This window comes from Oncorhynchus nerka, unplaced genomic scaffold (genome assembly GCF_034236695.1).
Source record: "Oncorhynchus nerka isolate Pitt River unplaced genomic scaffold, Oner_Uvic_2.0 unplaced_scaffold_1318, whole genome shotgun sequence".
NCBI classification, from domain to species: Eukaryota; Metazoa; Chordata; class Actinopteri; order Salmoniformes; family Salmonidae; genus Oncorhynchus; species Oncorhynchus nerka.
The window spans coordinates 112,501-122,500 of record NW_027040023.1 but is presented as its reverse complement, the minus strand read 5'-3'; the positions used below and the strand labels follow the sequence as shown (position 1 = coordinate 122,500).

The 10,000-nt window shown below is 38.8% G+C and overlaps 1 pseudogene; it reads right to left on the bottom strand.

Annotated features, from left to right (window-relative positions):
• LOC135568930 (pleckstrin homology domain-containing family G member 4B-like) overlaps positions 1-10,000 on the bottom strand; it is a 105,584-nt pseudogene that overhangs the window by 9,430 nt on the left and 86,154 nt on the right.

The following is a 10,000-nucleotide window of genomic DNA, read 5'->3' as shown; positions in this document are numbered from 1 at the left end:
TATCATTTACTGGGAATAGGGCCAGAGATCCTATCATTTACTGTTGAGGAGCAGAGATCTATATTTACTGTTGAACAGGGCCCTGGTCCTAATTTACTGTAGTGCACTATCATTTACTGTTTTAGGAATAGAGACAGAGATCCTATCTGGTCTAAAGTAAGAGACAGAGATCCTATATACTGGGAATAGGGCCTATCATGGTCTAAAGTAGTGCACTATATTTTTTCACTGAGGGAATAGGGCCCTGGTCTAAAGTAGTGCACTATATACTGGGAATAGGGCCATGGTCTAAAGTAGTGCACAATATAGGGAATAGGGCCCTGGTCTAAAGTAGTGCACTATATAGGAATAAGGGCCATGGTCTAAACTGTTTTAGAGGCACTATATAGGGGAATAGGGCCCTGGTCTAAAGTAGTGCACTATATAGGGAATAGGGCCCTGGTCTAAAGTAGTGCACTATATAGGAATAGGGCCATGGTCTAAAGTAGTGCACTATATAGTTTTAGGAATAGGGCCATGGTCTAAAGTAGTGACACTATATAGGGAATAGGGCCATGGTCTAAAGTAGTGCACTATCATTTAGGGAATGGGGCCATGGTCTAAAGTAGTGCACTATATAGGGAACAGGGCCCTGGTCTAAAGTAGTGCAGAATCTATATAGGGAATAGGGTGCCATTTGGGACACAGTCAATATTATTTTGTTAATTCAGCTGACAGTGTGTCCTGTAGCCTGGCGGGTTGGTTCAGTAACCGAAAGGTTGCTGGATTGAATCCCTGAACTGACAAGGTCAAAATCTGTCCTTTTGCCCCTGAGCAAGGCAGTTAACCCAGTGTTCCCGGGCGCCGAAGACGTGGACGTTGATTAAGTCAGGCCCCCACCTGCACCTCTCTGAGTCAGAGGGTTAAATGAGGAAGACACATTTCAGTTGAATGCATTTAGTTGTACAACTGACTAGGTCTCCCCTTTCCCTTCCCCCTCACCTGCTATGCTTCTTTCCATCTCCCTCTGGGTGTCTGGTGGGGAGGACATGCTGCGGCTGCGTCCCAGCGCCCGGGCTCACCACGTCAGGCCTCTGCAGCTTCTTCTCCACCAACACGTTGTTGGTCACCTCCAGGCCCTTGATGTACACCCCAGTGTAGCCATGCAGGTGGCTGGTGTCAACGTGGCCACCGTCCTGCGAGGCCCGGCAGCTCATTTACTGCTCAGCGTCTTCTTCATGATCTTCTTGAGCGGCTGTTTGCGGTGCTGGCGGTGCTGGTGGGAGTGGCGTCCCAGAGGACGAATAGACAGGCTCAAGTGGCAGGAGGCGGCCCCATGGAGTCGATGGTGCAGTCGCTGTCCGTGTCGTCGAACAGAGAGGGCTCTGCCGCAGCTTGAGGAGGAGGGGGTCTCCCTCTGGGGCGGGGGGGAAGGGGAAGAGGGAGGAGGAGGTGAAGGAGCAGGAAGAGGGGCTCTTGTTGTTGTTGGAGGAGAAGTGCCCTGTGGAGTGAGGCTTGGTTTCTTCCTCAAACTCCAGCGACGACACTATGATCCTTGACCCTAGAGTGGGCAACTCAGGTAAAACACAATCCCCTCCAACAGCCCCGTGCTGCTCTGTGTGAGTGCAGCCCCCCTGTCTGTCTGCAGCCTCTGAAGGGTCTTTGGTTAGATTTCTGGCTTCAGAGGCTGCAGAGTTAGAGGCTGCAGAGTCAGAGGCTGCAGAGTCAGAGGCTGCCGAGTCAGAGGCTGCAGAGTTAGAGGCTGCAGAGTCAGAGGCTGCAGAGTTAGAGGCTGCAGAGTCAGAGGCTGCAGAGTTAGAGGCTGCAGAGTTAGAGGCTGCAGAGTCAGAAGCTGCAGAGTCAGAAGCTGCAGTAACTGCTGCTGTGGCCTGGGCCAGGGTTTTCTCCAGCTGGTTCTTGGTCTGTTGACACTTGGTCCACAGGATGTTCCACTGATGGGTCTGCCGGGGGCTGGCCAGAGGGAGAGAGACAAGGTCAGTGGAAAAAACGGGTGTAGTGTGAAGTTGCCCCAAGACACTCATCTGGGGTAAGTTTTTCATTTCCCCTACTAATGATGAAGGTTAGGATTGGGGGAGGGGGAGGGGAAGCTGATCCTAGATCTGTACTTTGGGGAAACTGCACCCCAAAGTGAAAAAAGCCCCTAAATGACTTAGTAAGTAATACTTAGTAGCAATAATAATATATCAACTACAGTCTAATAATAATATGGAAACTACAGTCTAATAATAATATATCAACTACAGTCTAATAATAATATGGCAACTACAGTCTAATAATAATATATCAACTACAGTCTAATAATAATATATCAACTACAGTCTAATAATAATATATCAACTACAGTCTAATAATAATATATCAACTACAGTCTAATAATAATATATCAACTACAGTCTAATAATAATATGGCAACTACAGTCTAATAATAATAACTATGAAATAATAATAATAATATGGCAACTACAGTCTAATAATAATATATCAACTACAGTCTAATAATAATATGGCAACTACAGTCTAATAATAATATATCAACTACAGTCTAATAATAATATATCAACTACAGTCTAATAATAATAACTATGAAATAATAATAATAATATGGCAACTACAGTCTAATAATAATATATCAACTACAGTCTAATAATAATATATCAACTACAGTCTAATAATAATATATCAACTACAGTCTAATAATAATATGGAAACTACAGTCTAATAATAATATGGCAACTACAGTCTAATAATAATATATCAACTACAGTCTAATAATAATATATCAACTACAGTCTAATAATAATATGGAAACTACAGTCTAATAATAACATGGAAACTACAGTCTAATAATAATATGGCAACTACAGTCTAATAATAATATATCAACTAGTCTAATAATAATATATCAACTACAGTCTAATAATAATATATCAACTACAGTCTAATAATAATATGGCAACTACAGTCTAATAATAATATATCAACTACAGTCTAATAATAATATGGAAACTACAGTCTAATAATAATATATCAACTACAGTCTAATAATAATATGGAAACTACAGTCTAATAATAATATGGCAACTACAGTCTAATAATAATATATCAACTACAGTCTAATAATAATATATCAACTACAGTCTAATAATAATATGGCAACTACAGTCTAATAATAATATATCAACTACAGTCTAATAATAATATGGAAACTACAGTCTAATAATAATATGGAAACTACAGTCTAATAATAATATGGCAACTACAGTCTAATAATAATATGGCAACTACAGTCTAATAATAATATATCAACTACAGTCTAATAATAATATATCAACTACAGTCTAATAATAATATGGAAACTACAGTCTAATAATAATATGGAAACTACAGTCTAATAATAATATGGCAACTACAGTCTAATAATAATATATCAACTACAGTCTAATAATAATATATCAACTACAGTCTAATAATAATATATCAACTACAGTCTAATAATAATATGGCAACTACAGTCTAATAATAATATATCAACTACAGTCTAATAATAATATGGAAACTACAGTCTAATAATAATATATCAACTACAGTCTAATAATAATATGGCAACTACAGTCTAATAATAATAACTATGAAATAATAATAATAATATGGCAACTACAGTCTAATAATAATATATCAACTACAGTCTAATAATAATATATCAACTACAGTCTAATAATAATATATCAACTACAGTCTAATAATAATATATCAACTACAGTCTAATAATAATAACTATGAAATAATAATAATAATATGGCAACTACAGTCTAATAATAATATATCAACTACAGTCTAATAATAATATATCAACTACAGTCTAATAATAATATATCAACTACAGTCTAATAATAATATGGAAACTACAGTCTAATAATAATATGGCAACTACAGTCTAATAATAATATATCAACTACAGTCTAATAATAATATATCAACTACAGTCTAATAATAATATGGAAACTACAGTCTAATAATAACATGGAAACTACAGTCTAATAATAATATGGCAACTACAGTCTAATAATAATATATCAACTACAGTCTAATAATAATATATCAACTACAGTCTAATAATAATATATCAACTACAGTCTAATAATAATATGGCAACTACAGTCTAATAATAATATATCAACTACAGTCTAATAATAATATGGAAACTACAGTCTAATAATAATATATCAACTACAGTCTAATAATAATATGGAAACTACAGTCTAATAATAATATGGCAACTACAGTCTAATAATAATATATCAACTACAGTCTAATAATAATATATCAACTACAGTCTAATAATAATATGGCAACTACAGTCTAATAATAATATATCAACTACAGTCTAATAATAATATGGAAACTACAGTCTAATAATAATATGGAAACTACAGTCTAATAATAATATGGCAACTACAGTCTAATAATAATATGGCAACTACAGTCTAATAATAATATATCAACTACAGTCTAATAATAATATATCAACTACAGTCTAATAATAATATGGAAACTACAGTCTAATAATAATATGGAAACTACAGTCTAATAATAATATGGCAACTACAGTCTAATAATAATATATCAACTACAGTCTAATAATAATATATCAACTACAGTCTAATAATAATATATCAACTACAGTCTAATAATAATATGGCAACTACAGTCTAATAATAATATATCAACTACAGTCTAATAATAATATGGAAACTACAGTCTAATAATAATATATCAACTACAGTCTAATAATAATATATCAACTACAGTCTAATAATAATATGGCAACTACAGTCTAATAATAATAACTATGAAATAATAATAATAATAATAATAATACCTATGACATAATAATAATAATAATAATAATAACTATGACATAATAATAATAATAATAATAATAATAATAATAACTATGACATAATAATAATAATAATAATAATAATAACTATGACATAATAATAATATGAAAACTACAGTCTAATAATAATAACTATGAAATAATAATAATAATAACTATGACATAATAATAATAATAATAATAATAATAATAATAATAACTATGACATAATAATAATAATAATAATAATAATAATAATAATAACTATGACATAATAATAATATGAAAACTACAGTCTAATAATAATAACTATGAAATAATAATAACAACTATGACATAATAATAATAATAACTATGACATAATAATAATAATAACTATGACATAATAATAATAATAATAACTATGACATAATAATAATAATAATAATAATAACTATGACATAATAATAATATGGTAACTACTGTTTAATAATAATAACTATGACATAATAATAATAATAATAATAATAATAATTACGATGACATATAAGCTCAGAAAATGCCATCCTTGTCAATCTTCCGCAATAGGCGACTGCCTAATCCTGCCTAATGAACAGGCCGGCCGTGGTTCAAGAAGTTTTGATTTGTGTCCTTCTATGAAAACACATTGTTTTCTATTCCTAAAATACAATGGCAAGTGGAATCCAAAAAAAGACAAAAAGGCGGCCAATATGATGCAGAAAACTTAACTGAACTTTTCACAAAGAAATTAACAAAATTATAGCTATACTATTAGGATTTAGGACCTTATTTGGATCTGCATTAGCTGTTGCTGAAGCTATCATACTCTTTCCTTTCCTAACCTACCCTATCCTACTTTTTCCTATCCTACCCTACCCTACCCCATCTTACCCTACCCTACCCTATCCTACCCCAACCTACTCATATTCTACCCTATTCTACTTGTTCCTATCCTACCCCATCCTACCCTACCCTATCCAACGCTTTCCTATCCTACCCTATACTACTCTTTCCCATCCTACCCCATCCTACCCTACCCTATTTTACCCTACCCTATACTACTCTTTCCTATCCTACCCTACTCTTTCCTATGCTACCCTATCCTACTCTTTCCTATTCTGTACTACTCTTTCCTAGCTTATCCAACCCTATCCTAATCTACTCTTTCCTATCATACCCTATCCTACCCCATCTTACTCTTTCCTATCATACCCTATCCCACCCTATCCTACCCCATCTTACTCTTTCCTATCCCATCCTGCTCTTTCCTGCCCTACCCTATCCTAATCTACTCTTTCCTATCCTACCCTACCCTACCCCACACTAACCTACCCCATCCTACTCTTTCCTATCCTACTCCACCCTACTCTTTCCTACCCTACCCCATCCTACTCTTTCCTATCCTACCCCATCCTACCCTACCCAACCCTACCCCACCCTACCCTTCCCCAGCCTATCTTACAGCAGGCGGTATACCTGTCCAAGGACAGGACCATATCATTGAGGGAGCTGAAGTTGTCCAGGGAGAACGTGGAGGCCTCCATCTGATAGTCCTGGAGGATCTCAAGTACTGCAGGAGGGAGGCTCACACCACTGCTCTCCAGGTTCAGCTGCCGGAGGTAGTCCTGGCAGTGCTCCATCCACTGGTTAGCCTGCAGGACAGGACGGATAGTACGTTGACATAGAATTAGAACAGACACTGAGTGGACAAAACATTAGGAACACCTGCTCCTTCAATGACACAGACTGACCAGGTGAATCCACGTGAAATCTATGATCCCTTATTTATGTCACTTTGTTAAATCCACTTCAATCAGTGGAGATGAAGGAGGAGACCTGGTTAAAGTATGATTTGTAAGCCTTGAGACAATTGAGACATGGATTGTGTATGTGTTCCATTCAGAGTGTGAATGGGCAAGACAACATATGTATAAGTGCCTTTGAATGGGATGTGGTGGCAGGTATCAGGCCCCCCGGTTTATGTCATGAACTGTAACACTGCTGGGGTTTTCATGCTCAGCAGTTCCTGTGTGTATCAAGGAGAGTCCACCAACCAAAGGACATCCAGCCAACTTGCCACAACTGTGGGAAGCATTGGAGTCAACATGGGCCAGCATCCCTGTGGAACGCTTTCGACGCCTTGTAGAGTCAACATGGGCCAGCATTCCTGTGGAATGCTTTCAACTCCTTGTAGAGTCAACATGGGCCAGCATCCCTGTGAAACGCTTTCAACTCCTTGTAGAGTCAACATGGGCCAACATCACTGTGGAACGCTTTCAACTCCTTGTAGAGTCAACATGGGCCAGCATCCCTGTGGAACGCTTTCGACGCCTTGTAGAGTCAAGATGGGCCAGCATCCCTGTGGAACGCTTTCAACTCCTTGTAGAGTCAACATGGGCCAGCATCCCTGTGGAACGCTTTCAACTCCTTGTAGAGTCAACATGGGCCAGCATCCCTGTGGAACGCTTTCGACGCCTTGTAGAGTCAACATGGGCCAGCATCCCTGTGGAACGCTTTCAACTCCTTGTAGAGTCAACATGGGCCAGCATCCCTGTGGAACGCTTTCGACGCCTTGTAGAGTCAACATGGGCCAGCATCCCTGTGGAACGCTTTCGACGCCTTGTAGAGTCCATGTCCTGACGAATTGAGGCTGTTCTGAGGGCAAAAGGGGGGATGCAACTCAATATTAGGAAGGTGTCCTTAATGTTTTGTACACTCAGTGTATATGATTGATATAATGTATAAAATCTGTATCTATTGTATCTATCAATAGGTCAAGGTTCAAACACAGCAGCATATTAAGGAGGATCAACCCTTACTGTATTCTGTGTCATAAGTGGCTCCCTATTCCCTATTGGACCAGGATTCATAGCGCCATTTGGGATGCAGCCCAAGAAATCAAATCAAATTAATTTATATAGCGCCCTTCGTACATCAGCTGATATCTCAAAGTGCTGTACAGAAACCCAGCCTAAAACCCCAAACAGCAAGCAATGCAGGTGTAGAAGCACGGTGGCTAGGAAAACCTCCCTAGAAAGGTCAAAACCTAGGAAGAAACCTAGAGAGGAACCAGGCTATGTGGGGTGGCCAGTCAAGACACCTCATCACATCCTTTTCCCTCAATCTCTCTTGCTTGTTAAATAAATGAAGAATGGGAAATGATCCTGGGTCTGTCTTTACCGAGCCGTAGAACTCGTAGAGGTTGGTGAGGATGTCTAGCTGGTTCTTCCTCCTCTCCACTCTGCCCAGGATGGATCCCAGGTGTTGTTTGAAGTCCAGCAAGGCCGAGCTGGGCAGAGACTCCCCTGACTGCCTGACCAGCAGTAAACCCTGCTTCTGCTGCTGCTGTACGTGGACAGAGAGGAGAGGATCATGGGAAATTGAGTTTATAAGAGTCTTAGAAGCAGTTTTCAAAGCAGAAAACAACAAGTCAGGAAGAAATGTACAATGTTTAAACTTACTACTGACTCCTCAAAGAACTGTTCCAAACTCTGCCTCATGTCTTTGACCGCAGCCAGAGAGAGAGGAAGAGAGTCCAGGGCAGTGAGGTGCTTCTCTCCTTCCACACTGAACCATACTTTGACCTGGAGGGAGAGACGGAAGGAGATGGGATGTAAGGCTTTTGTATAATACGCTAACATCCAATACTTTAGAATCAGGGCCACTGTAGCTCACATTATCAGATTACTAGCAGCTTATTAGACATTAGTAGATCAAGTTAGAAATTACTTCAACATACTGTATGTAAGCACAATCACAACGACAGAATGAAATGCCCAAAGACAAGCCATCAGTCTGACTGAAGTGAAATCACAACGACAGAATGAAATGCCCAAAGACAAGCCATCAGTCTGACTGAAGTGAAATCACAACGACAGAATGAAATGCCCAAAGACAAGCCATCAGTCTGACTGAAGTGAAATCACAACGACAGAATGAAATGCCCAAAGACAAGCCATCAGTCTGACTGAAGTGAAATCACAACGACAGAATGAAATGCCCAAAGACAAGCCATCAGTCTGACTGAAGTGAAATCACAACGACAGAATGAAATGCCCAAAGACAAGCCATCAGTCTGACTGAAGTGAAATCACAACGACAGAATGAAATGCCCAAAGACAAGCCATCAGTCTGACTGAAGTGAAATCACAACGACAGAATGAAATGCCCAAAGACAAGCCATCAGTCTGACTGAAGTGAAATCACGACAGAATGAAATGCCCAAAGACAAGCCATCAGTCTGACTGAAGTGAAATCACGACAGAATGAAATGCCCAAAGACAAGCCATCAGTCTGACTGAAGTGAAATCACAACGACAGAATGAAATGCCCAAAGACAAGCCATCAGTCTGACTGAAGTGAAAATCCCACCTGCTCTGTCTGTTCCTCAAACCTGCGGACCTCCAGAAGACTCTCCAGCTGTTTCAGGGACTTGTTGGAGAGGATGACCAGTTTATGGACCTCCTCATCCACCTGGTTATAAAGGACATTCACCATGTCCACTGCATCCCTGGATGGACAGCAAGGACAACAGTAGGTTGGCAACGAACGGTGGTGATGGGTAATAGATTTATCATCAGTGACCATAACTATATATGTTTGTGTTGAGCGTTACGCTGTCTGAATGCTTCATAAAAGGAGTTATACATGATCTCTACAGAGGTTTAATACGGACAACATTCTGATCTTTGGATAGAACTCACATCTGTCTCAAATGGCACACTCTTCCCTATATAGTGCACTACATTTGGCACACTCTTCCCTGTATAGTGCACTACATTTGGCACACTCTTCCCTGTATAGTGCACTACATTTGGCACACTCTTCCCTGTATAGTGCACTACATTTGGCACACTCTTCCCTATATAGTGCACTACATTTGACACACTCTTCCCTATATAGTGCACTACATTTGGCACACTCTTCCCTATATAGTGCACTACATTTGGCACACTCTTCCCTGTATAGTGCACTACATTTGGCACACTCTTCCCTATATAGTGCACTACATTTGGCACACTCTTCCCTATATAGTGCACTACATTTGGCACACTCTTCCCTGTATAGTGCACTACATCTGATCCAATAGTAAGTTCTGGTTATGCAGACCCTCTCCCAGCA